General features: G+C 43.3%; 1 pseudogene; it reads left to right on the top strand.

The window, feature by feature from the left end:
* Window positions 1-13690: 13690 nt before the first annotated feature.
* Window positions 13691-15963, top strand: LOC121444271 (annotated as a pseudogene).
* The last annotated feature ends 314 nt before the right edge of the window (window positions 15964-16277 follow it).

The raw sequence follows: 16277 nt of genomic DNA, 5'->3' as shown, positions 1-16277 counted from the left end.
GTCCAGTCTGGATGCCTTTTGTCAGTGGTTGAGGCATAGGCAGTCCCTTGTTCAAAGGCCAGTTTTGCCAAGAAGAAAACAAGCTCCAAGTGGAATGTCTTCGGTAATTTGATCTTGGAAAGCCTCAAATTCTTTTGATTTTCCCTGTTGTTCTAAAATTTTTGCCTCTACTTGCCAATAGCAGTTCCATAGCAGCTGGTGTCTATTTTCTGGGTGGTTAATTGAAGCCAATCTTGTGGGGTAGCCTTATTGCTTGAAGCCCATGTTTTCACAATTTTCCTAACAAATGGTGGCTGCAGGCCATAAGCTACTATTGTTTGCTTAATTTCTTCTAGGTCACTCATACCTATAGGTTGCAATGCATATTCTTTGACTACCTTAGGGTATTTTCTGCCAGATGTTTTCTCAGAGGAAATTACCAGATAGGCAGTTAAAACTCTAGGTAAGTCATCCCAGAGTTTGGCATGTACTGATGAGGCTAAATCCTGTCCTTGTACCTTCTGCCCCTGCTCTTCAGTTTCAATAATTTCCTCAATATTTTCAAATCTTTTTATCTCCCTTTTGTAAAGTCTGAATCTCCTGAACAGTGTTCCATTCTAATGCCCTCATTGATTATTCCAAGGTATGAAATTTGTCCAGTAAAGATAAAATTTCGTCCTTTGACATAATTTTGATGGTGTACATATTGCCTTTCTGGAAATATATCATATCGGTTAATCTATCATAACTTTTCAACAGATTCCAATTATTAAATTCAGCAGCATAAATTCTTTCAGATGTCTCAGTACCCTTTGACATTGATTGAATTTTGTCTGTCAAATTAATGTTATCCTTCTCAATAGTATCAATTTTTTAAACTAACTGTTCATTATTAGTCTCTAAAGACTGTATCATTTCTAAAAGTGCCTCATTCTTGGCTCTGTTATCGAACCATTTTCTTAATGATATAATATGAAAAACAAAACTAATTCCCAAAGTCAAATAAATGGATGTATAAGTAAAACCACACAAGCCTTGCAGAATAATATCCATATAATAAGCAAAATAGTTATTAAATTTCTGAATGGTAATATTATCAGTAATCATGTAATTTTTCAAATCTTACCTGTCATAAGGCAATTACAGTGAACTGGAGCATTGTAATGACCTTTATTGGCCAATAGGCGTTGCAGTTGCAGCCACATGGTAGAGGGATGCAGAGGAGAAGCCAGCATTCTCCCAGATCATTCTCTCTGGTTACACAGGCCTTCGCCTACATAGATACTGATAAATGTGCTTTGTTTAACTAATTAAGGGCAGTTATTAACTACAGTCAAAGCAATTCTAAGAGGTGGTGGTCAGACTAAGACGGAAGCACAAAGCTTTCCATCATTTGCAAGCCACAAACTGCACACCGCTGCTTTCAGAAGAAACACTGCAGGGATTGCTAGCTGGAGAAACAGCAGGAGGGGAACATCAGGTTTCTTAGCAGTGGCAAATGGGCCACGAGTGGGCAACAAAACGTGCCCAGGCTGGTGAACCAGGAGGTTCCCAGGAACCACGGACTCATTCCCATGTGGGATGCCAGATGATGCTGAACACATCAAATGGGGAAACGCAAGTCAAATAATCCCAAGCTAACTCCGAATAGAGGATATTTTTAATAAAGGTTTTCCTTTATTAAAAAAGGAAAACTCAAAGAACAGGAAAGGGGGGGCAACATCTAGATATAGAGCGCAGTGAGCGGGCAGGATTGTGACTTTTTTGGTACCCCAAAGTCACACCTCAGCCTGGTCCAGCCTCTCAAAGGCCATAGGTTGGAGGAGGTACCCCATCATTAGAAGACTAAAAGGCCTTTGAAAAAAATCCAACTCCCCTTCATGATAAAAGTCCTGAGAGACTAGGAATACAAGGGACATACGTCAACATAATAAAGGTAGTTTACAGCAAGCCTATAGCCAACATCAAATTAAATGGAGACAAACTCAAAGCAATTGCACTAAAATGAGGAATAAGACAAACTTGTCTACTTTTCATATTTATTCAATATAGCGTCCACCCACTGAGGCAGTGTGCCTGTTCTAATGGGAGCTCACCAAGGCCAGCTGGACTGGGACTGAACAAGCATGTGATCAATATAGTACTTATTGCTCTAGTATTCAATATAGCTAGAACAATAAGACAACTAAAAGAAATCAAGGGGGATTCAAACAGGAAAGGAAGAAGTCAAAAGTAGTCTTATTCATAGATGATATAATAGTATATACAACAACCCTAAAAATTTCACCAGAGAATTCCTACATCTGATAAACCTTTTCAGCAAAGTAGCAGTATACAAAATTAACACACACACACACATTAGAGTTCTACTCAGCAGTAAAAAACAATGACATCTTGAATTTTGCATGCAAATGGATGGAAATATAAAACACTATACTGAGTGAGATAACCCAGACCCAAAAAGATGAATATGGTATGTACTCACTCATTAGTGGATTCTAGCCATAAACAAAGCACATTGAGTCTATAGTTCGTGATTCTAGAGAACCTAAATAATAAGGTAAACCTAAAGAAAAACATATATTTATCCTCCTGGATATTGGAAGTAGACAAGATCGCTGGGCAAAAGTTGGGAGCATGGGGGTGGAGGAGGGGTGGGGGTAAGCGGGAGATGGGGAGAGAGAAGGGAGGAGGGGAAGAGTGGGGAGAGCTTGGGGGAATGGGATGGTTGGGATGGAGGAAGGGTGGATATGGGAGAAGGGAAGAAGATATCTTAATTAAGGGAGCCATTTTAGGATTGGCAAGAGACTTGGCTCTAGGGGGTTCCCAGGTGTCCAAAGGGGTGTCCACAGCTAGGTCCTTGAGCAGCAGAGGAGAGGGTGCCTGAACTGGTCTTCTCCCATAGCCACACTGATGAATGTATCTTGCATATCACCATAGAACCTTCATCCAGAAATGAATGAGGATAGAGACAGAGACCCAGACCCAATTTTTGTTTTTCATTGGAGCACTGGACTGAGCTTTCAAGGTCCAGATGAAGATCAGAAGGAGGGAGAACATGAGCAAGGAAGTCAGGACCATGAGGGGTGCATCCACCCACTGAGGCAGTGTGACTGATCTAATGGGAGCTCACCAAGGCCACCTGGACTGGGACAGAATGAGCATGTGATCAAACTGGACTCTCTGAATGTGGCTGACAATGAAGGCTGACTGAGAAGCCAATGATAATGACACTGGGTTTTGATTCTACTGCAGGTACTGGCTTTTTGGGAGCCTAGTCTGTTTGGATGCACGCCTTCCTAGACCTGGATGGAGGGGGGAGAACCTTGAACTTCCCACAGGGCATGGCACCCTGACTTCTCTTAGGACTGGAGAGGAAAGGGGAAGGGAACTGGGGGGAGGGGGAGGGAAATGTGAGGAGGGGATTAGGTGGAAATTTTTAATAAATAAAATAAACAAAATTAACACACAAAAATCAGAAACCTTTGTGTACAAAATGACAAGGTACCAAGGGAAAACATAAAAACACTAGTATTTACAATAATCTCAAAAATATATACCATGGAATAACTCTAACTAATCAAGTAAAAGACTTATAAAATAAAAACTTTGAGACATTGAGGGAAAAAATTGAATAAAATATTAGAGATGAAAAGGCCTCCCATGCTTATAAATTGGTAGGATTAATATTGTAAAACTGGCCATCCTACCAAAAACAATACATAGATTCAATTCAATCCCCCTCAGAAATCCAAAATAATTTTTCACAGAAGTTTTAAAAACAACTTAAACTTCATGGAAACAAAAAACATAATAGCTAAAATAATCCTGAACAATAAAAGAACTGCTGGAAGTTGTAGTAATAAGGGTGGCGGGGCTGCATCCCCAGCACCCCGGCTGCCTGCTCGGTAGCTTATGCCCGAAATAACAACACACAAACTGTATTCATTTAAACACTGCTTGGCCCATTCTCTTCTAGGCTAATTCTCACATATTAATTTAGCCCATTTCTAATCATCTGTGTATGGCACCCCAAGGTACGCTTACCAGGAAGATTCTAGCCTATGTCCATCCTGGGTCGTTGCTTCATCCCGGGAGCAGGGCATGGCGTCTCTCTCAGGCATCTGCTCCCGAGAGGAGAGCTGTCGAGACTCTGAGCTCACTTCCTCTTCTTCCCGGCATTCTGTTCTGTTTACTCCACCTACCTACGTCCTAACCAATAAAATGAGCCAAGGCAGTTCCTTTATTAGCCAATGACCTTCCTCCATCAGGAAGTATCACCACTTCTGTTCATTTTTTTGTTGTTGTTTGGGAGTTTTGTTGTTGTTGTTCTTGTTTGGGGTTTGAGGTTTTTTGTGCTTATTTTTTGTTTTGTTTTGTTTTTCAAGATAGGGTTTCTCCATGCAGCCCTGCCTGTCCTGGAACTTTCCCTGTAGACCAGTTTAGCCTCATACTCAGAGATCCACCTCCCTCTGCTTCCCATGTGTTGGGATTAAATACTTGTGCCATCAAAGCCCAGCTTCAGTTTTTAAGATATGCTGCAGAGCTATTGTAACTTTTTTTAAAACAGAATAATCTGGGCAGTGGTGTTACAGGCCTTTAATCCCACCCAGCACATGAGTGTCAGAAGCAAGTAGATCTCTGATTTCAAGGCGAGATTTTGTAAGCCACACATTGGGGTGACAATTGTCACAGTCCAGCCATGATGAGTTTGAACATTCCAGGATATGGGGGATGTGGATTAGAAATGTTAGGAAGAATAGACAGATACAAAAGAAATACAGAGATATAGGACAGTACCAGGAGGGCAACCTAGTGAATACTGAATATTGAATTCGGCCATGTTTATTTTCCATACGATTATACACCCCAATACAAAAAGTGGGAGAAGAAGGCAAAAGACTGCTTTAATATGACACAAAGGACAACCAGAAGAGTTACTTGCTTCAATACTTAAGACATCAGGGCATTGTTTCCTGAGTTAATCAGTTTTATATTTTGAGCAGGATATGCAGCAAATACACCGTAGACCAAGAACCCTATATGGAGCCACTCCCTATATCAAATCTCCTATGGTAAAAAGTCTTTACCAAATGGTGCCAGTCAAACTGGACTGTGCATGTAGATAGAAACTAGACCTTTATATCTCAGCCTACACAAAATGCAACTCCAAATGGATCAGGATATCAGCACAACACCAAATACTCTGAATTTGATAGAAGAGAAAGTAGACAGTTTAGTGAGCTCGTTGGCATGGAAAAGGATTTCCTGAACTAGATCCAATAAGGCAGGCATTAAGACTGTGGTGATTTGAAAGAAAATGGACCCCAAAGGGAGTGGCACTATTAGGAGGTATGACCTTGTTAGAGTAGGTGTGGTCTTGTTGGAGAAACTGTGTTACTGTGGGGGAAGGCTTTGAGGTCTCCTATATGCCCAAGTCACACCCAGTGGGATAGACCACTTCCTGGGAGTCAAGATGTAGGACTTTGAGCTACTTCCCCAACACCATGTCTGCCTGTATGCCACCATGTTGTATCGTGAAGATAATGGACTAAACCTCTGAAAATGCTAGCCACCCCAATTAAATCTCTTTCCTTTATAAGAGTTGCTGTGGTCATGGTGTCTCTTCACAGCAATAGGAACCCTAACTAAGACAAAGACATTTAATAAATGGGACCTCATGAAGATTAAAAAGCTTCTGAACAGCAAAGTACACCATTGTTTTAGTAAAAAAAGCAGCCTAGAGAATGAGGAAAAATCATAACCAATTATACAGCTAAGAGGGGGTTAGTATTTAGTGTATGAAAGGAACTCAAAAAACTGAACACTAAAATAACCTCCAATTTAAAAATGGGATATAAAATTAAAGAGTTCTTAAAAGATGAAATACAAATGGCTGAGAAAGACTTTTTAAAATGTTTAATCCCCAGTGTAATGATCTTTTCTGTCTTTTTAAGAGACAAGTCATGCCCACTTCCTCCCCTGTCTGCTAAAGCAGGCTGATCTTCAGCTTGCAGCCTGAGTTCCTTCCTTTTCCATCTCCCTCTCAAAGAAGCAGCTTCTGCCTCTCCTCTCTCTCCACTCTCTCTTCTCTCTTCTCTCTTCTCTCTCTCTCTCTCTCTCTCTCTCTCTCTCTCTCTCTCTCTCTCTCTCTCTCTCTGTTTCTCTCTCCCCCTTCTCCTTCTCCCCCTTCCATTCCATACTTCCATAACCCACTAATAAATATCCAACCTCACTCTGCATGGAATGCCTATGTGTCTGTTTCTTGCCTGCCACTGCCACGTGGCTTGCCACCCAGGACCAGCCACCTTCGGAGACCTGTGGGGTTGTCTCATGCACCTTCCCTGCCTGGGACTGGCTGCTCTCGGGACCCACTGCCCCCTGCCTGCCACCACATGGCCCACTGCCTGATGCTGCTTGGGGACCTGCAGCGTTTCTACTACTGCAGCTACTTGGGGATCTGCAGCATTTTTTATTAATCCATTTCATTGATGCCATGACTCAGATGGCTCTCCTGCCCCGAGCCCCTCTCTTGAGGTCAGGATCCTGAACCATATATTTTTTTCCCACAACAACCACATGTTCCATATGCCTGAGTGTGATTTCTACAGTGTGGTTTCTTCGCACACCACTGGCTTCAATTGGTGAGCTTCCCCCATTCTGGTCATCTTAACTGTTTTTCTGAACCTGAGGAATTGACTGGTAAGCCCCTGGCAATCTTCTGGTGTTCCTAGAAATGGGGAGACATCCCCCAGCCACAGTCTTTAAGGCTATGGTTGAGCCTTTCACTGACATTCATTTCTGGATTGCTTCCCTTAGCTAAAATCATGACCAAATTGACCCAGGGTCAGTCCTCCCATGCTAGCACTGCACACTCTGTGAGGTGCATTCAACTGGGGGCCCAGGGTCCCTCAGTTTTTCTTTCTCTTTTTTCTTTTTCTTTCCCCCCCAGTAGAAGGCTACTCGGAGAGGCCTCTAGCCTCTCTGGCTTCTGATTCACCCTTACCAAATCCAGTCAGGCTGTAGCACCCCACCCAGGGGTGGAAGATGCTCTCCCATGGGTCCTGCACTGTTTGCACTGATTTACACCCTGCCTATAGGGGAAGATGTCCCATTATAGGGCTTGTGATGTCACTGTTTCACGGGTTTCCAGTTTCAGCTATGGATAGCGAGCCATACATTTCTGTCGCCACTGGGATGGATACCTTTTAGAGGCCCTAAAACCCCAGGCCTTAATACCCTACTTCTTCAGCTCGTACCCTCATCCACCAGTGTCCTGCCAGTTCCACTTTTATGGGAGCTTTCTAACTACTGTCAGCACACAGACAAATGGAAAGACTTTCCTCAAACTGTCTCTGCCACCACTACTGCTGCCAATAAGATTGGTCAGATGCATGGGACCGCTGTTTTCAATTCCAGTTTTTTGCTCCCCACTGCAGCTTGTGGCATGGTGGCTCAGTGACAGGACAGATCATGCCTTTAGGTCTCTCTTATTATTAACCTTAAATTCCCTGCAGCTCAAAATTGTGACTTTTCCAAACAACATGTGACCACTGTCATTTTGACTGAGGTCAAGTGACATTACTGCCATCTTGGCTGAGAGCCAGATCAGGTGACCAAGTTCTGCCATCTTTACTGAGGTTCCCCAGGGTTAACTCTATTACACGAGTGACCTTACCACCATCTTAACTGAGGTCAGATGACTTTACCACCATCTTAACTGAGAGCCACGTCAGATGACCAAGTCCTGCCATCTTTACTGAAGTATACCCTGCCTGGTCCCCCGGTTTACTTATGTTTTTGTCTCTAAATTCCTCTTGCTGACTCTGTTGCATGTGTGTTTTGTGCAGTGGCATGCCTTTGGTAGGGCCCACCAAGAGCATCCACTTTGTCCAATTCCTGTTCAGTGTGTGTATATGTTCATACGTGTAAGTTAAATGTACCTATGTTTACTGTTAAATGTTATAACTGTCTGTTCATTATATCTCATTTCAGACTACAAAAACAATAAGTCTCATGATTTAAACTGGTATGTACTTTTAAGTCTCTTACAAAAATACTTTATATTTAATCCAACCCTCATTTAAAATATGTTAAGCTGTTCTCTACTATTGTCAGTTCTGCCATTAACCTTCTATTGCAAGCAGTTTTTTCTTCTTTCTATCTTTTTATGAGTGTAAATCTTAGCTGTTAAGAGCCATTGTAGTCAAGCTCAGACCCAGCTATCCAGGCAGATTCTATACATAGTTTTACCTAATAAACAGCCCTCAACTGCTCAGAGATCTGGGGAATATGGCATTTAAATATTTAAATATTAATAAATTTTCATTAAAAAACAAGAGACAGGCTGGCTCCTAACAATACCACTCTATTTCCTCCAACGAAGACAAAAGACAAATGGGCACAGAACAACACCCATCGGCAATTCACTTCAACTGCCAAGCCCTGACCACTAGGAAAAACTACCTTTCTTCTAAACTGAAGATTTCCAGACATGGACAGAATCATTGGAATCAACAGCCTAGCTGCTCAGGTCAAGGTAGGCTTGTCTTCCTACAGATTTCTTAGCCCAAAGGATCTTCTGGAGCCTGGCAGACCCTGCACTAAACAGCAAAATGCAAATGCAACCTTCAGCAACCATAGAGGACCCTGAGGAGTAGCTCTAGGTGTCAATGAAGTAAGTTCTCTGTCGTTTTTTAATTAATAACTCAAGTAAAATTTCATCCTTATCAAAGATCTCTGATGCAGTTTGACAGCTGAGAGGTTTTGTCAGTTTAAAAGAACAGCCTCACCAAACAAATTTCAGTAAAATACAAATACAAGACCTGCAAGTTATAAAGGTGTGAGGACAAGTGCACACTATCAAATTTCTCTTTTCCACTGCCTTTCATAGTCTTAAAAATACTTTTCGTTGTACAAAAATATCTGTCACAGTCATTCTGACATGAATATGCTACTGTTTATACAATGGATATGTCTAAAACTTCTGTTTTCACAAACTCAAAGAATTCTTGTGAGTTCCAGGGAGCCAAATTGAAGGATCCACCTTAAACAGGTCAGATACACCCCTCTCAATTCTTTGGTCCTAAAACTTTTTTCCTTAACTCTGTCCTCTGTTCTGCCAATACCTTAAACATGTGTAAGAGACAACAGACATTTTGATATCACAAACACCAGACAGGAGCAAAGAGATCAGCTATCCCAGGATGTGATCAGCACCCAGCTTTCTCAGGTTCTGCTCCCCAAAGATGATGCCCATAAATAAGCAGGAAGCAGTCTTAAGAACACACTGCCCCAATTACCTTAACCTGTGGTGCCTAACTTCCCGCCTTTTTATTATAAAAAAAAGATATGGGAATGTAATGAACTGTCCTGTCTCTTTAAGAGACAAACCACTCCCACTCCCTCCCCATCCACTGAGGCAGACAGATCTTCTTTCTTGCTTGCAGCCGGAGTCCCTTCCTTTTTCTGTCTTCCTCTTGAAGAAGCAGCTTCTGTCTCTCCCTTCTGTCTCTCCCTCCCTCCCTTCTTCTCTGTCTCTCTCTCTGCCTCTCTGCTCTTCTCCCCTTCTCTCTTTCCCAACCATAACTCACTAAATAAATATCCAACCTCACTCTGCATGGCATGCCTATCCACATCTCTTTCTTTTGCCCACTACTGTGTGTCTCGCTGCCCAGTACCAGCCCCCTTTGGAGACCTGTGGCATGGTCTCATGTAGTGTCACTGTCTGCCACCACATGGCCCGCTGCCTGCTGCTGCTTGGAGGCCTGCAGCGTTTCTGCTACTTCAACTAGTTGGGGACCTGCAGCATTTTTTAATTAATGCATCACACCCAGCACTGGAAAAAAATTGCCCAGCCACCCAACCTTCAGTAATCATTACTTGTTTAGTCAGCAACCATTGACATGAAGGCAAAACTTCCAAAAGATAAAATGATTACAAGGTTGTGAAAGCTGAAATAGAGGACTCCTGGATTGTTCTTTAGCAGGAAAGTCTTTTTAATTCAGTTTTAAGACACTATAGTATATACATTTAAAAGATTATAGTATAATACAAACATATCTTTATAGGCACAGAAAAATATCAACTTCCTACGGAAAGCTTCATTTTGATATTCTCTTTACAGCAGTGGTCTGGAATCCAAAACAACATCTCTGAGGTATGTCAGATATGTCTTTTGTCCTAATGACTTGCCATCTCTGTTGTTTTCACATAACATGACAGCATTTAGAAATGTTCTAAAGAATATACTATATAGTGAACATGTTTGCCTTTACCTCCATTATGGAATAGGAACCAGATGTACTGCAAGCTTTCCTTTTGGTAAGCAAGATCAATTACAACAGCCAATATAGTAACCCCCTTCACTGCTGTATATGTAGAAGCACAAAGGCCTAAAAGTAATTACCTTGCATTCTAGTTCAATGATAACACTGTATCTCCTAATACAAATATCCTACTCTTTGGAACTAAGACCTCTGAACTAGAAATCATAAGGTCACTGTGATGGTTAATATTGATCCTCAACCTGATGTGATTTGGAAACAACTATGAAACAGTCCTCTGGGCAGGTTTCTGAGAGAATTTCAAGAAAGAATTTGCTGAGGGTGGAGACCTTCCCTCAGAGTGGGTAGCACCTTTCAGTGGATGGTAAAGATATTAAGAGGTCTAAGGGAAATGTATTGTTGCTTGCCTGACTACCTTCACATCTTGCTGCTAAGTAGTCTATCATCATTGTTGCTACTTGCTACTGCTGCCACTGACAGCACTGACACCTACCTCCATTGCCACAGCCACTGCCACCATCTTTTGTTGACATCACATCCCAGCCTTCCAACAGAGACTGAAGACCAGAAACTCTCCAGAAATCTCTCAAATCTTTAGTGCCAGATTGAGACTACTGAGGCATGCAGCATCATAGGCCAAATAGCTACTAGGTTCTCAGGCTCTCTGGCATGTAGACAGCCATTGTTGAATTACTGAGTCTGTATGATGTAAACCAATCTAATAATACACACACACACACACACACACACACACACACACACACATATATATATATATATATATATATATATATATATATATATATATATATATCCATTCCATTGATCCTGCTCCTCTAGAGAACTTTGTTTAATACAGTCACAGAGGCAGGAAGCAAAACATTAACTACAGATTAGCTACAGGTCCAAATAGCTCAGTGGGTAAAAACACTTACAGAGTAAGCCTGATGACCTAAGTTCTTCCCATAACGGCCACCATCACCATGGAAGGAGAAAATTGGCTCCCCAATGTTGTTTTCTGATCTCTACATTCTGCATGTTCTGTGGCATGTGTGAGCTAGTTCTCTCTCTCTCTCTCTCTCTCTCTCTCTCTCTCTCTCTCTCTCTCTCTCTCTCTCTCTCTCTCTCTCTCTCCATAAAATTAAAATTAGCTTAAGGATAAAAAGAAAACATCAAATAATGGCATTCTCATTTTCCTTTTATTAGAATATGTTTAATTTCAGATTGTATATTATGGGTCTTGCTCAAATTTCATTGTGTTTTTATCTCTTGCCACTCTTTTCCTTTTCTACTAATCCCCTTTCGGCTTCCAAACAGTCACCCTTCTACTTTCATATCTCATGTATTTTAAATGTAGGTCCCATTTATCACCTTGATTCCTGCATCTATAAATCCTGAATATAAGGGAAAGAGCACTGTACAGTGGATACTGACCTAGTGCATATTAAGCTGCTGGCGGCCATGTCAGAGGAGCAGCAAGTGGCATTGGCTTCAGGAGTGCAGCTCTCCAGAATGCAAGGCACGGATGGGTGAATCCCGGATAAGCAAGGCCCTGAGGGCTTTGGCTCCAGGATGTCTCTTACTACTGCTGTGCCTTTACATGTTTGCCACTGTCATTTTTTTATGGTATCTGGCATGGTGTGAATGGGTGTGGGAGATCCCCACTGCCTTCAATATAGTGTGATTATCTCATGGAAATATCCCATTCTGCTGGGCATGTTTACCTATGGCTTATTATGAAGATGATTTCCGTATAAGTTGTACTCTTTAACTGAAGCAGTGATGTTTTACAAGAATAGTGTTAATTTAAATAGAATTTTGAGTGTTAGAGGTTTTTAACAAATATAGGAAGGGATCATAATAGAGGTTAGTTTAGTGGGAAAATTAAAATTAATATAGGTAAAGGCAGGATATAGTGTTGGCCCCACCCCTGATGAACCAGGGACTATAAAGAATAGAAAATAGGAACAAGAAAGTGTCATGCATCTAGAACTTATGAATTTCTCTTGAGAGGCCATAAAGACCATGGTTTAAGTTAATGATTAAGGAAAACAACTGAGTCCCAGAAGCAAGGCTAGTTCAACATTAATTCTAATGTTGAGAGATGTGTTCATGAGTTTCAGTGTGCATTATTGTTAAAACAAAGCTTTAAATAATGACTGAAGGCTAAGTTAAGATGTTTTTACCAATGGCTTTGAGGTACAAAATCTTGGGGAACAATTTAAAGTTTAGTAACACACACTTAACAGTTGAGTAAGGAACTCATTGAGGTCAGGGAACAAAACAATCGCAGCTGGCTATTGCTGGCTGATGTTCTTTTCTTGCTAGAATGGGTTAGTGATCAAAGATGATGATGTACTCTGAGGCAGGGCAATAGCACAAGCACAAGCAAGCCCATGCAAACTCACAATGAATAAGCAAAAATTGGCCAAAACAACCTGTCAGCAGACTAAAGGCGCAGTAACTAATGTCCTAGTCAATCACAACACGCCAGCAGTGACTACCAGTTTCAAAAGGGCCAACCAAAAAAATATTCCTGCAGCAGTTTAGTTTCCCTAACCCCATAAAAAAAAAGAAAAAAGAAAAAAAACCTCCCAACCTTTTTACAGTAAAGAGTTTCTGTATTAGAATCTCTAGGAGTTTGTGTCATTGCCTCTGCGTCTTCTCACCCCCTGCCTCCCAGAAAACAGGGATCACACAACAGGCAGCAGTAACAAGTCCACAACAACCGGCACCCAACGAGGATGGAACTTTTCCTTTTGCTCACTTTTTGGGTCCTCCTTACCATCTTTTGGGCTTTTTTCTTGCTTGTTGCTGCCCCCACTGCTGTCCCCATCCTGACTCTCTGCCAACATCTTGAGTTCACCCCCTTCAGTTGTTTTTCAGTAAGTTGACCCCTATTTTTGTTTTCTAAACCTGTGGTGAGTTGCAGCTTTCTTTCCTATCCCCACATTTTCTTTTCATTTGGCTGTTTGTCCTCCTGGTTAGGAACTCTCTATCGTGACTCTGTTTGCCCCAGTACCTCCACATAAGGGCTGACCACACAGGAGGTAGAGCCAATAAAGACCCTCTGACAGGTCCTTTTCACCCAGAGAGACTGTATAAGTATACGCCACGACCTAACAAACCACAGTGGAGGAAGTCCAACAGTCCACACTAGTCTCTCTTCTCAACTAATCCAGTTACGTGACCACCAGTTAAGAGCTGGTTTCTTAATTCACAGAAAGGTTTTGGCCATTGGAGTGTGGTTGAATACCCTTTCCCTTCCGGGATTGGAACGTTTTCCTTAGACAGCAGCTACTTCCACTTGCTTGACCCTGGAGTTGAGTGCAGGAACAGAGATGCAGTTGTTGCCACTCACCCCTTCCCTTCTGGCTGCTTTCTTCTTTGCTGTCCCACCTCACAGGCCCTTGCTGGGGCCTATCATGAATGATGCCCCTTCCCCAGGGAATGGGCCCTTCCCTTCTCCACCAGCGCTGCCCCCTCCCTGCAGCTGGCAAGAGTTCTGTGAGTCCCATGCAAGGGCTGCTGCCCTGGATCTTGCCCACCATTTTCGTCTCTACTTGGCCTCCCACCCACAGTATGCAAAGCCTGAAGCAGAAGCCGCTTTTTCTGGCCATTTTACTGAGCTATTCCTACAGCACTTCGAAGATGAATTGGCCCCGGCCTCGGGCTCATTCTCCCCACCTGTCTTGACCCCATTGAGTCCTAGTGTGGAGATTGTACCACCACATGACTTATCCTTTGACAGTTGCAGGGTGGGCGGTCCCCTGACTGTGTTGGGCCCATTTCTATCTTCTTAGAACCTAGCTGGCCCCTCTTCCTTCCTCAGTCTCTTCCTCCTCTACACCATCTTCAAAGCCAAGGCTCAAGAAACACTTACCTCCATTCAGAGGATCGCTCAGTCAGAGATTCTTTTTTTTATAAATATTTATTTATTTATTATGTATACAATATTCTGTCTGTGTGTATGCCTGCAGGCCAGAAGAGAGCACCAGACCCCTTTACAGATGGTTGTGAGCCACCATGTGGTTGCTGGGAACTGAACTCAGGACCTTTGGAAGAGGAGGCAATGCTCTTAACCTCTGAGCCATCTCTCCAGCCCCATGTCAGAGATTCTGTATGAGTCATTCTGCAGTGGCGAGAGGCCACTGATACATCCCAGCTGAGCCTCTGGAGACCACATCAGGCCTTCCAGTCCTAGGTGGAAACAGGAACTCCAACTCCTCTGGTCGTGCTGGGACATGTGGTAGGGGATTGGCTAGTGATGGCACATCCCCTGGGGAGAGATAGACTGAGACTGAGTCGTGGAGGGGGAACCTTGAAAGACAGAACAGGAATTGTACAGAGAAAAGAGCTGCTCAGTTTTATGGGGGCTGAAGAAGCTGACCCTGACCCAGCAGGAGTGAGTAATGGAGGAGGGGCGACTGGGCTGACCTCAGGGGGAGGAGGGCAGCCTTAGTGGTACAAGTGTCACCTACTGCTCCAAAGTGAAGAAGGAAGAGGAAGTCGCTTGGAGTTCTTCCTATCATCCAAGGCATCCCAGCCCTGACTCAGTATTCCCTGGTCTACTATCACTGCATAGCCATGGCCCTAGAGATGGAGATGCCTGACAGGGAGAACACGTTTGTGGTTAAGGTAGAAGGCCCCACAGAGTACATTCTGGAGACAACTGATACACTTCATGAGAAGGCCTGGGTGTCTGACATCCAGGAAAGGGTGCCTAAGCCCAGGATCCTGCCCTGCTATCAGCCCCTGTATCCATGACCCTTCCTCTGACCCCTGGGACTTACTTCCTCACAAAGGATACAGACAGCCTGGAGTTGCCCTGCTTGAATCCTTCAGAGAGTCTGTCCAGCCAGGATCTGCTGCTGGGGCCCCCCAATAGCAATGACTGCTTGTGAGAGGAGGCTTATGGGGACCTTTCTGACCAGCTATCAGCATCCTTCTCCTCTAGTTCTGCCTCCGTTGCTGCCTCCCACTTTGACTCAATGGAACTGCTTTCTCTGGAACTGCCCCCTCACATTCCCATTGAGGAGGAGCCCCCAGCAAAAACAGTTCATCGCCTCTCAACCCCCTCCCCTCCCCTGGATACTCCAGAAGCAGATGCAGGGTCATTTCTGTTCCAGGGGTTGTCAGAGGGCACTGAGGGGGGAATAAACCCCTCTCAGGAGATCCTTGGTTCCATGGAATGCTCTCTCGACCCAAGGCTGCCCAGTAAGTGCTGGAAGGAGGCACTGGCTCCCATGGTGTCTTGCTGGTACAGAGTGAGACAAGACATGGTAAATATGTCCTCACTTTCAACTTCCAGGGCAAGGCCAAGCACTTGTGTTTATCACTGAATGAGGAGGGTCAGTGTCGGGTCCAGTCCATTTTTGATATGCTGGAACACTTCCAGGTGCATCCCATCCCTGTGGAGTCTGGAGACTACAGTGATGTTGTCCTTGTCAGCTATGTTCCCTCCCAGTGGCAACAGGGTTGGTATCTGGCTGGAAGCCATGCAGGGGTGTGTAAAGGTGACTGATGCTACCCCAATTCTCCTTATTTTGAGGAAGTACTCAGACAATGGGCCATGCAGCTTCAAACCCGTTATAATTGGTACTTCATGTTGAAGGCAGTCCTTGACCCCTCAGTTTTCTTCCAGTGGTGCTCTTCTTATGATGATGCAGCAGAGACCCAAACCTATACAAACTTATAATTTGGATGAATGTCACCCTCACCATGCTTACTGGCCATGAACAATACACTGATCCTGTCTCACAATTCATAATTGGCCTACATGCCTTTTTCCAACAAGCGTCCAACCTAGCCTCCAAGACCCTTAAACTTTGTATGCACCAGAACAGTGGAGGCTATTTCCACGGTCTTCTCCAGCAGGCTGCAGAACCATTTCCTGAACTTTTGACTCATGTCGCCAATGCTGTTGAAAAGTGTGTCCCATCTGGTCCTACCAAGGATATTCTTGTTAAACAGCTGACAGGGGCCCAACATTATCACTCATGTCATCATACT

Source organism: Microtus oregoni, unplaced genomic scaffold (assembly GCF_018167655.1).
Source record: "Microtus oregoni isolate MIOR12 unplaced genomic scaffold, Mior012 000119F_ref0000445, whole genome shotgun sequence".
Taxonomy (NCBI): Eukaryota; Metazoa; Chordata; class Mammalia; order Rodentia; family Cricetidae; genus Microtus; species Microtus oregoni.
Note: the sequence above shows the minus strand (reverse complement) of the source record. Positions and strands in the feature narration are given on the sequence as shown.